This window comes from Rutidosis leptorrhynchoides, chromosome 4 (genome assembly GCF_046630445.1).
Source record: "Rutidosis leptorrhynchoides isolate AG116_Rl617_1_P2 chromosome 4, CSIRO_AGI_Rlap_v1, whole genome shotgun sequence".
Lineage (NCBI taxonomy): Eukaryota > Viridiplantae > Streptophyta > Magnoliopsida > Asterales > Asteraceae > Rutidosis > Rutidosis leptorrhynchoides.
This window is the reverse complement of record NC_092336.1, coordinates 145,352,526-145,365,021: the sequence shown is the minus strand read 5'-3', so window position 1 is coordinate 145,365,021 and position 12,496 is coordinate 145,352,526.

Below are 12,496 nucleotides of genomic sequence, written 5' to 3'. Positions count from 1 at the left end.
GTACTACTGGTGGTTGCCAGTTACTGGGCGGTAGGCTAGTCAGCTGGAGGAGCAAAAAGCAAAATACTGTGTCCACATCTACTGCTGAGGCAGAATACATTTCTGCTGGTAGTTGTACTGCTCAAGTACTGTGGATGCAAAGTCAGCTGAAAGACTATGGTGTTCATGTTTCAAAGACTCCAATCTACTGTGACAACACAAGTGCAATAGCTATCACCAACAATCCTGTGATGCATTTAAGAACAAAGCACATTGATATTCGTTATCACTTCATAAGGGATCATGTTCAAAAAGGAGACGTGGAGCTACATTTTATTTCAATAGACCAGCAGTTAGCAGATCTTTTCACAAAGCCCTTAGATGAGAAACGTTTTAACTATCTCATCTCTGAGCTGGGTATGCTTGAACTTTAAATAAAAGGCAATCTTTGTTGGTGTGCTGGCTCTACAACATGTGGGGCAAATCAGTAAGCAATTTTTGTTATCTTACTGCCTACATGTAAAACACTCAGCACAACAAGGTCTTTTATATTTTGATTACTCAAAATGTTTTTAATTGAAATAATAAATAGCTCACAAAATTAAATGATTCCTTAAAACTGAAACTCATTTACTTCCAATGATTTAAATTAAATTCATGACATATTAAATGTAACAAAGTATCTTGTATTTAATACAACACTTATTTTGTGGTTTTCAATTTTTTTAAAAAAAATTAAAACCTGCTGCATTTAATGTTGAATGGGAGGTATGAGTATTCAAGCCGTATATACGTCAAATCATCAGTCTGTGTCCCCTCGAGTGTGCCAGTCTGTCACATCTACCCACGTGCCTGCTAATAGCAGTTGTCACTTTCTCTCTCCTGCCTTTTTCACCCAATCACAACGGTTAAAAGTGTGTTTTATCTTCCATAATAATAACCTTTGGTTATTCTGTTTTCAAATTCACACTTCTCTCTCTAAAAAACCCCAAATCTTCATATCTTCACTTTCTACAATCATCAATGGCAGAACAACAACAACATCAATCACCACCTGCTGAGACCCAGCAACCAGAACAACAATCGGAGCAACCACAAGCATCAGTGGAACCACAACCGGAACAGCAACCACCGCCCGCTATCGAGGAACAAATTGAACAAGGGCCATTATTCAACCTGCACCCCAATCTTATTAGGGCTGCAAACGCACCTGAACACTCTATGATTTGCCTTTCAAGAGGCAATGCTGCTCATGCCCTTTCTGTTCCTAAATCGAAAGCCAATTCCAGCTATGAAGAGCTGATTACTTATATCCGTCAATCCCCTCTAGCAAGAGTCATTACCGGTGTACCTTCACGATTATATCCAGCCTGTTTGGCTAGATTCTGGTATACTGCCACCATGTCCACCACCGAACAGAACGTTCCATGTATTCATGGCATGGTGACTAACAGCTTACCCTGTTCCATTACTGTTGACGCCATCCGACGAGCTCTTCAATTACCCAATGGTCCATTTGTAGATTCACCTACAAGTGATGAGTTTCGAAGGGAGGTACTGGAAATCATTGGCTATACTCAACCAGTATCTCATACACCACTCAGGAAACACATGCCACCCCTATGTTATTATTTCTTTGGGTTGCTGACTCAGTGTATCAGTCACAAATCTGGCAGTTTTGATCAATGCTCAGATTATGAGTTAAAGATGGGTCACGGGCTACTGTTCAACCGCAACATAGATTATGCCGGTGAAATCTACTTAAGGTTAAGGGAAATGGTGCTTGCACCCAAACGAACACATCTAATCCCCTTTCCAAGGTTTTTGAGCCTTGTTTTTAAAAATGAGCTGGGTGAAGCTTACCAGCAGATTGCTGACAAATCATATAACCTGCCTCTTAAACAAGGGGGGATGCCAAAGGATAAGCCTACTGCTCCATATGCTGCGTTGACACCAGCAATGCTTGAGTATCTAGCTGCTCAAGGTGGAGCTGCCCCATTGACTGCCTCTGGTGTTGCACCAGCTGAGGGGGAGGGTCTTCAGCGAAAGCCAGCTGTCAAGAGGAAGAAGCCAGCTACCTCAACTAGTACAGCCACCGTCTCACATACTGGTAACGCAGTAGTTGTATTAGAATCTAGTACTCTCTTATCACAAAGAATAGCCCTAGTCTTATATACTGACTACCCACTTCTAGTATTGGAATTCGTTGCTTAACTATTTCTTAGTAACAGGCAAATCCACACGTGCAAGAGCTGGCTCCAAGCAAACCACAGGGGGAATTGCACCAGTCTCAACTGCTGCTCCTGCAAAGGATGTGGCTATGGAACCTGGTGCGTTTCTAGACCATTCAGCAGAAAATTCTAACATAATTAAAAATCTTTTACCTGTTGACTTGAAAAATGAATGTGGAGTTCAAGGTATAACCCTGGCTCCCAAGGTGACTGGTTTTAAAACTAGTGTTAAGAAGAGTAGCAACCCATACTCCTCTAGCCAGACACTTCCACATTTTTCAAATTTGAACTTAATTTTATATCCTCTGCTGCCAGTACAATCAGCAGAGCACATACCTGACCCCCAAAGCAAACTTGAGCTGGCTCCTCATCGTGTTGAACCAGCTCAGGATACTGCACAGCCATTATGTTACTCAGATCATGCTAAGAGTCTCGCTCCTACATCATTACCAGCCAGAACTCTTACACTATCTGGGTCAACATGTGTCGCCAATGAGTCAGCAGAGTCACAACTGTACTTACAGACACCTTATTATGTCTCATTCGAAGGGCTGACCAAATCACCAGTCTGTCCCCAGAGACCAACACCAGATGCAATTGTTGAGTCAAATTTATTTGGTTCTACAGTTGTTAACATAAAATGTTCTATTATTTCAGTTCTTAGCAGGGTAGATGAACAGGCAGAGGGGGAGCAAGTTAAAGATGATATTATTCCTACTAAGCAGATTGCTGCCTCTACTACTGGTATTGGTGCTACTGTTTCTCCTACTGGTGGTGTTAATGCTAGTACTGTTGCTTCTACAGCTGCTGGTAATACTGCTCCCAGTATTGTTGTTTCCACGACTACACCTGAAGTGGAAGATGAAATCATAGTGGATCCTCCTGTTCTTAAAAAGGTAATTGACAATATTGTCAAGGATGTTCTACTTGATGAACCTGTCACTGAACCAAAGGGTGACATTACGTCTGCTGCTGCTACTGATGCATCAGATGTTATCATGGAAGCTGGTACAAGTGCTACTTTTCCATCTGATGTTATCCTGGATGCTGGTAAAAGTGCTACTTTTCCATCAGATTCTGGTTCACAGGATGATACTGTTCTGGAGGGTCTTGATTTTGTTAATGCTGGCTATGTTGGCTATGTTGGCTATGTTCCCACAGAGCCAATGGTGGATACTGATGCTACTACTGGAGATGCTGCTCAGTTACTTACTGCTGCTACTGGTTCTACGGAACCCGTTATGGATGCTGGTGCCTCTGCTATTGCCACCACTGACTCTTCTCAGGCTACTGTTTCTGCTGAGAAGAAACCCTATGTGTGCCAGGTGCCAGATCCTGATGAAGTTGTCCCTAACTTCATCTATCGGGGAGCATCTATCACTCCCAGAGTTGCTCTGCTGGTGGATCAGCTAACTTTTGATCCTCAAACTGCCATAGTATCAGCCAGTAAATTGCCTCGCGAAGAGCTGACTGAACTATTGTCTCAACTTGATCGACCAGCTAGAGAAGAAGTTTATGAGAGGCTGGCTACTTTAGAACAGATAAATGAGCAGCCATTTTATCACTATTTTGGAATGGCTCCAGCTGCTTCTCCATGGCCTGGTACATGGAGGCCTCTCAAGTTCATCAGGGATCCCTCTACTGGTAAATATGTTATGCAGAATATTCCTGATTTGCCAGTACCTTCTGATTCATCAGCTTCTTCCTCATCATCTTCTTCTTCTGATGGTGATGCTGATAAAGGTACTGGTAAGGATGAACCAGTCATTCATGATAATGTGACTGGTTCCAAAGAAAAACTAGTGGATCTCACAGATGATACTGATCTTCATGCTGACAAGGATACTAGTGGTTCTAAACTTTTGGGTGAAGGTAAAAATGATGGTGATCATGGTGATGAGTCAGATCCTGACCTTCCACCTCCACCACCCTGCGAACGTACTCCTGTGTCTGCTGCTTCTGACCAGCTATCTTAAATTTAATGCTGATGAGGTGGCTGATATTTCCACCTTCACCGTGCTTAGGACACTCAGTGAAGTTACACCAGATCTTCAAAACACCATTCGCACTGCTATTGATGATAGTGTAACTCAAGCCATCAGGAACGTTGGGCAAGTCACCTCTTCGAATATTGAGGCCCAGCTAGGTCAAATATGTGCTTTTGCTGATCTGGCAGTATCAGCCATTGTCAAGCAAATGGAGGGGGAGGAGGAATTACAAAAGTGAATCCTTTCTCACAATGAGTACATGGAGGACATTGCTAGCCTTAAAGCTGATTTGGAGGCTGCCAATCGCAGAGTCCTGTTTCTTAATGAAGAAAATGCTGTTCTGCATGAGAGATTGGAATCGCAGGAACAACAAATGGCTAACATGATTCTTGTCTCTGCCTATGTTCAAATGGTGGAGAATATGCAACGCCTGGCTGCCCTACAGGGTGATGTTAGGGCTATGGTTGAACAGATGGCCATGGGTATTACAAGGAATGAAGTTAGATCCTCCAACCTTCTCCTTAGACAATTTGGTGTGGATCCTGGTGCCCTTCTCACTCCTGAAGTTGCTGATTGGAACAATTTTGCTTTCTCTGTTCCCAACTCAGATAGTGACCTTGATGCACAAGTCTCCCATGTTCTTTCTCCTGCCCCTGCTGATGACAAAAAGGGGGAGAAGAAGAAATCTAAAAGTAAATCTAAAAAGAGAAAACAATCAGAGGGGGAGCATGAGCATGAGAAGGCTCCTAAACAACTAAGGAGAGATTGTGATGGTGATGGTGATGGTCAAGACTTTGGCACTAAGCCCAGCAACGCTCATACTGAAACTCGTGTACAGGCAGCTGGTGGATCTCAACCCAGTGAGTCTGTCACATCAGTGGATGATATTGGTTCTGGCAGTAAGCCCAGTGATGTTTCTGATATGGCTGTTGCTAAAGCTCTTCTTGTCTCTCAGTCTATTGAAAGGAAAATGAAAAGAAAACTTGAGAGATATCAGAAGAGACAGCAAGACTTAAATGATGCTTTCAATGTCAAATGGGATGCCTATGTTGCTCTTAAACGCCACAGAATTGATCATAGGAGATGGCTGACCCAACAAAAGAAGGACATTGATGATGACCTGACTGGCATTGATCTCTACAAAAAGGAAGCACGAAAAAGAAATGCCAAGTTCATGATCAAATACGACAAAAAGAGGGCAAAGTTGTATGCTGAGCGTGTAGACAGAATTAAACGAATGACTCCAAAAGAAATGAAAGATTATCTTACATCTACTGGATCAGGGGGAGGAGTTAGAGCTGATATTTTTATGAAATGGTTAGATGCTGTGTTAGAAACCAGCTAATCTCCTCGACCAACATCCACTGCTCAGCCAGCTACACAGCAACAACCAGCAGAAACAATCAATCTTGACATTGATGATACTCAGGGGGAGCATCTTGCTATTGTTCCCTATCTGTCTCTACAAGAACCAGTATCAACACAAGAACCATCAGCTGAACCCAAGACTATTGACAAACAAAGGGTGAAATCCACTCCAAGGGATAACCAGCCCCTCAGGAAAGGACCCCTATTTGAGGCAGCGGATGAAGATACTGTGATAGTTGTGCCAGCTGATACTAATCAATCAGCTGGTACTGAAGACTCAGCATGGAGTGCTGAGAAAGAAGACCCAGCTGAAAGTGTGCTGCTGGGTGACACAAGTGTTGAAGACCCAGCCAAGATGGTTGAGCTGGGTGCAAAACCAGATGATGATACGGTTGATCCTGCTGACTTTACTGTTTGGGGTAGAGAAGATCACTTATTTGTTCAATCTCCTATCTCTCCTCGGACTCTCACTTATTTTAATAGAACAAAGGATAACCGTGTCAATCAATTCTCAGTAAGTTCATCTGGCATAGATGAATCAAACATGTATCCTCCATCTTCCCCTAAACGTCATGGTAAACACAGAACCTGGGAAGATGATTCAGTTGACCATAGTGAGCCGAATCTTTTCAGAATGAATCCAGATGAAAGAGAAGCTTACAGGCTGGAGATCACTGTTCCAGAATTGCTTGAGCAAAGACAAGCAAAGCTTAATGAAAGAATACGCCAAGTCAGATTGCTGCATCATCCTCTTGATCAGCCACTCTACATCGCTGCCTTGACCTTTGGCGTTGATATTGGTGTATATTTGAATAACAGTGGTCGAAGGCTCTCCACTGATAAGGAGAAAGCTCAATTTCATGAAGCTCATCAGCTGGGTATGGATCTGAAAGAGTATCAGGTTGCTCTAAGAACTGAAAATGGAAGAAAAATGATTGAAGCAGTCAGATCTCTAAAAATTAGCCACACTGATTATCTGCTAGGCTTAGTGGCAGAACAGCAAAGAAGAGAGGCAGCTAATGCTGAACTTACTGAGAGATTAAGGCTTCAGGAAATAGAAGACAAGTTGGCTGCCGATGAAAAGGAAGAGGCTGAGTCCCTCAAACTAATTCAAGCCATTGTCAAAGAACAGGATAAGGCACTTGATGAGAAGGAAGCTGCTGAGAAAGCACCTGCTACTGCTCCTATAAAACCTGTCAGTACTATTGAAGTTCCTGATCATTATTACAGGAGCAGATATGGTGATGTAATGAATAGAAGATCAAATCCCAGCCGGATCATCAAAGTGAACAGAGGGTCAAAAAGAGCCTTCAACGTTATGAGGGAGAATAATGTTCAAGAAAGGATTAACTATGATGAGTTAAGATCCCTTGGATTTAGTGAATGGATGGAGATACTGGAGTATTTTATTGGCAAAAGTGATAGTGCCATCAAAAAGACAATTAAATCTGAACTCCAACAGCTCTTCAACAAAGCCACGAAGTTTGGGAATGCACCAGCAGTAGATGTAGAACAGGTTCTTTCTCAAAAATTTAAAAGACATCAATCTACTGGTGAAGGACCAACCGAAAGAGGCCCCATCATTCTACCTCCTTCTATCCCTGTTTTTGACCCAGCTGAGATACCTATTTTGTTCTATGAATCCTGGAGAATCAAACAAGAGGAGCTATCTGAAGAAGAACGGGATAAAGATAAAGATAGATAGTCTCCTATATGCTTAAATTGAATCTTTTGTCTAACTCACTTTTCATTCTATTATCACTGTATTTAATGTATATATCCTGTTGTAATGAAAGTGAAATGAGTTTATCTTCAAAATCGTATCGAATTATAAGATATAGATAACTCAGCAAAAGATCCCAAAACAAACTTAAAAAGGGACAATCTCACTGCATATTCTTATTTGTTCCCTTGTTGCTGGCTTTAGTGTTTTCTCTATATGTCATAGGTTTTGTTATCATCAAATAGGGGGAGATTGTTGAGTCCCCAAAATAATTAAGGATTTAATTATGACAAAACTGTAATTTATTTACACTAAAATGTTATGTGCAGCCAGCACAAGTTTGTTTATGTTATTTATATACAGTCAGCTAATATAGTTGTGTCGAGTGTGTAGTATGCTGGCTGATCTACCAGCACAAGGTAGAATGTATTCTTCGAATCAGCACAGGATGAGTACTCAGCTAATTAAGAATATCAAGTGACTCAGCATATGAAGAACCAGTAGATCTGGATAGCAGCATACAACACAAGACAGCCATGCTCCATTACAAGCATGGTAGTTTCCCAGAGTGGTCTACATCAACGCACTATTCAACAGAAGTCGAAGACAAAGTTGAACAGAAAAGGACAGGAGTCGGCGGCTGACAAGTGACCTTACAAGACCACGTGGGAATGCAGAAGTGGAACGCATGTGCAGACATGTGTTATACTTTATTCATACCTAGGGAACACAACATTCCATTTGTTTAAATCAAATGATAGTGCCAAACCGAATTGGTGTGTTCCTGCAAATAGCTACCTAAGAGGAAAGAAGGAGAGCACGTCTTCTGACACAATTGTCCCCACAAGTACAAGGCATCCAATGTACTAGTGGACAATAGATTAATTACACGGACAATAGGACTACTATATATTGCTGTATTCACTGTTGTATCAACTAGTGGTGTGGGTTTCATTATTTAGTCCTAAATGTGTAATAGCTTTTAGTTTACCTCTTAGCTATAATCTAGGTAATCTGTATTAACCAACTATCATTCCGCCAAGGATAGTTGTAATTCTTTGTGATTCAATCAATAAAGAATAACCGTTGAAAATTACCTGTAACTCTATCTAATTTGCATGCTTGAATACATAATCGAGTTTAACTGTTTAGTTAATTGAAAAGTAATTGTATTCACCCCCCCTCCCCCCTCTACAATACTCCTGTTGTTATTAAGGGACCAACAATAATTACACCAGGTTATCGACTGTGTGTAATCCAAGGTTTTATTACTTTGTTAACAATTACACCAATTATCCTTGTATGCAATCCACCCCTGTTTTAATGAGATATGAATATTAATTTACCCACTTGATCAGAATGAATAATCAATTACCCAACCCAAATAATTAATTAAATGATCGTAAAAGATGTCGTATAAACGTCACTAAATAGGACATACATAATCATTTTAATAATTATTAGATTAACTAATTTGAAGATAGGTTCGACAGGTTCCAATGAGTTGTCACTCAATTAGACAATACCCCCTATCTATTAATAGTCATAGTCCAATGTCCACAAGTGTCGGTCTTTTGTCCAAACCTTAATTATGGTACAAAATCTAATAACCCCGTCTTAATATTTAGTCTAACATCACGATTACTTCCGCTTAAATAAGCATAATAATTACTTAGTTACGAGACATTAATTTAAAAAGGAAGAACATAGCTTACAGTGGTGATTAATCGCGTAGCGTTACACGGACAGAATTTCGATTTAAAACCCGTAAAACATTCCTTACAATAACCCAATTATTATTAAACTTAATTTAAAATTAAAATTATAAATATAATATATATATATATATATATATATATATATATATATATATATATATATATATATATATATATATATATATATATATATATATATATATATATATATATATATATATATATATATATTGAGATAGAGAGTAGATAGAAAAAGAGATTTTTTTACTCGCAGAAAACTGGCGAATTTATAGAATGTGACCTGCTACAGTAACTCATGACGTCGCATGAGATTTTAGTGCAAATCTCATGCACTCGCATGGGCTCATGCACTCGCATGAGTTTTATGCCTATTTTCCATGCGATCGCATGGCCGTCAGATCCAGCTCACATATTTTTTTGTTTGCTAGTTTGTCGGTGTTATTTAATATAATATATAATATATAAATAATTTATATAATTATTTAAATATTATATTATATTCTTGTGCATAGTTGACTTGTAATTTTAGCTCCGTTGCGTCGCGCGTTGATAGTTGGCTCAGGTCTCGGTTCCGGATTTTCGAACGTCCTTTCATACGATTTAATATCTTGTACTTTGCATTTTGCGTCTTGTACTCTTGTAACTTTTGAGACGTTTCTTATCAATAATTTGAACCACTTGGATTGTACTTTGTACTTTTGAGGCTTTTGGTCGTTTGCGTCTTCAAATTGTCGTTTTCTTCTTTTGTCTTCGCACTTATTTATTTAAACGATTATTATATAAAAATAGAACAATAGTAACTAAAAGCTTTACGTATTGGAAGGATATTGTGCCTAAATATATGTTCATTTGGAGCACTATCAGTGGTGAATACGATCTCTTTGTTAGTTTTTGTGTTTTAAGCAATTAACGTGTAAATTAATATGAGTATAACGTAATTTTCAACTTATTCTTTTATGGATTAAGTCATCTTAAAGAATCAAGGTTATGTAACGTGGAATCGATAACTGCTTGATACATACTACACCCTAGTAGCTTCCATCGAACTAAAGCATATACAAATTAAAGAATCTATGTAATTTAGTTCCCACACCGCTAATTAAAACATTCGTAAAGTATATGTATTTATAGCTAATCTATTAACCATGATAGCTTAGATCAAACTAAGGCATATACAAGTTAAAGACGATATGTAATATAGCTCCTACACCGCTGACAAAACATTCATGGAGTGTATGTATAAATAGAGAATCTATTAATAATGTAATATTCTGTTTGTTGACCGTTGGTTCAAAAGCTTATTTGTACTTTGGTTGACAGGTTGGTAGAAAAATTGTTGTACTTTGTAGGCACGTGCAACTCTTTTTCCTGTAAAAGTAGCTATTGCAGGGAGCATCCCAAAGGGTGAGGACATATTACTCGAATAAACAAATAGAATGTGGTGTTCCTAATGCACTGACTAGTACATCGATGAGCTGCGTATGCGATATACTTCTTCATTCCTCGTTGTCTTGTAAGGTTACCTGTCACCGCCGAAGTGTAACCTTCTTTCTTCGACTTCATCTTTGATGTCAGTCTAATGTCTTGTTTGTATAGACAACTCAAGAAACAAACTATGTCTTGTAAGAACAAACATAATTTGTGTAAGTGTTTGTTGTTGCTAAGTCTTCTAATGAGTCTTCGTTGAACTACTGTCGAGTCTTCAGGAAAACCAACTACTGACTATCTTGTGTTCATAAGTCGGCAGTCACAACTAAAACAATAAGACGCATCACTAAAAGGCTATTTACGTTACTTAGAACTCTATATATACCTAGCTTACAGCAAATAAACAAATTTAGTGCTATTTACACTATCATCATAATTAAATCACTAAAGAGATATTATGCACAAAGTGGTGCCTTTGGGTGATTCCTTTAAGAGTACTTGTTGTGGTTCTTGAATGGTTGGTTGTTGGTTTCCATATGATCTGACTGAGTTACATGTTAACCAAATTCATCGACCTATTTGAACTACCGATTGATTACGGACTAAAAACAATATAACAGTGCACAAAATCCAAACGTAGATCTAACATACGATTGATATTAACCGAAACAAACTAAACTCAACATTGATACTAACCGAAACAAAATAAACTCAAAGGTTTGAAATAGTATTCCGTACGACTAGAGAAATCTGTCATAAAATAAAATGCGGACTGTCATGTACGTCACATTGATTTCAATGATATAGCCGCAGGAAGAATGTTGAGAGCACTAAATGGATGTGCTTCCGACTTCTAATTTTCAAATTAAATTGTGAGGTTGTAAGCTATAATCATACTGGGTTGCTTTTAATACTCCTTAATTATTATTTTAAATTGATGTGTGTTCTTAATTATTATGTTAAATGTTAAAAGATCAAAAGTAATAACAATTTGAATCGAAATTTTGTTACAATTCATAACTTTCTTTTGAAATATTTTTTTTTTTTGAAAGACAAAATATTATATTAAAAAAACACGTTATTACAATGATTGTGATGGCTACATAACCAAGCCTCACCTATAAGATACGAAAAAGGTTGCAAAGTGAGCAACCGAAAATACATTGAACACGAACTATATATCAACCAAAATCACGAATAGCTAAGATAAACACTAGGGTTTGTGATCCAAGTTAACCAATCGAAATTCATCCTTCTTGCTCTAGATGTATCCACTCGAACGAAAGTGTTTGTATCTCATTTAGAGCCATCAGGGTATTTCAAGATTTGCCTTGAAAGACATTTTTGTTTCGATTTGACCAAATAAGATTCAAACATATCCATTTAACTGCTTGCCAAATAAGGAGACCGCTACTTGAATAGGAAGAGGGGCCATTGGTTCATATGGTCTTTACCACATGCTACCAAAGAAACTCGCTGTTTCTACAATTGTACCTACTCTTGTTCACTTAATGACTTTTACTTGTGTCTTGAAAAGATATATTTACCACACTAAGTCACTAACAAATCAAATCCTTAAAACTACCTAATTTGTAAGATTAACCTTGTTCGGGTTACCTGAAAAGTGCGAGTAATCCAAAATCATACTCTACTGTACGCAGTCCATCAGATTTACTTTTGAACTGTTTTCAACTTTTTCCTGATCACCCCAAGATTCGAACCTTAGACCTCTTGTATGGATATCGGAGGCTGTTTCCAACCTATCTAAAATCAAAAATTCACAATATACATTAAAAAGCTAAATTAACATTAGTTTATAAGATTCTTTCAAACTACCAAATTTGTCAAATTCCATAGCTTAGGGTCATCTTTTACTACCCTTGTCATTTCAATTCAACGGTAACCCTTCTCCAAACATGTTAACCACAACCATAGATCTCGATACTTTTCCATTACTTTTTAATTATATATAATTTCAATATTTTGGTACGGAGTACAAAAATTGGTGTGACATAAAAACGGTAATGGTCCAATTATGGA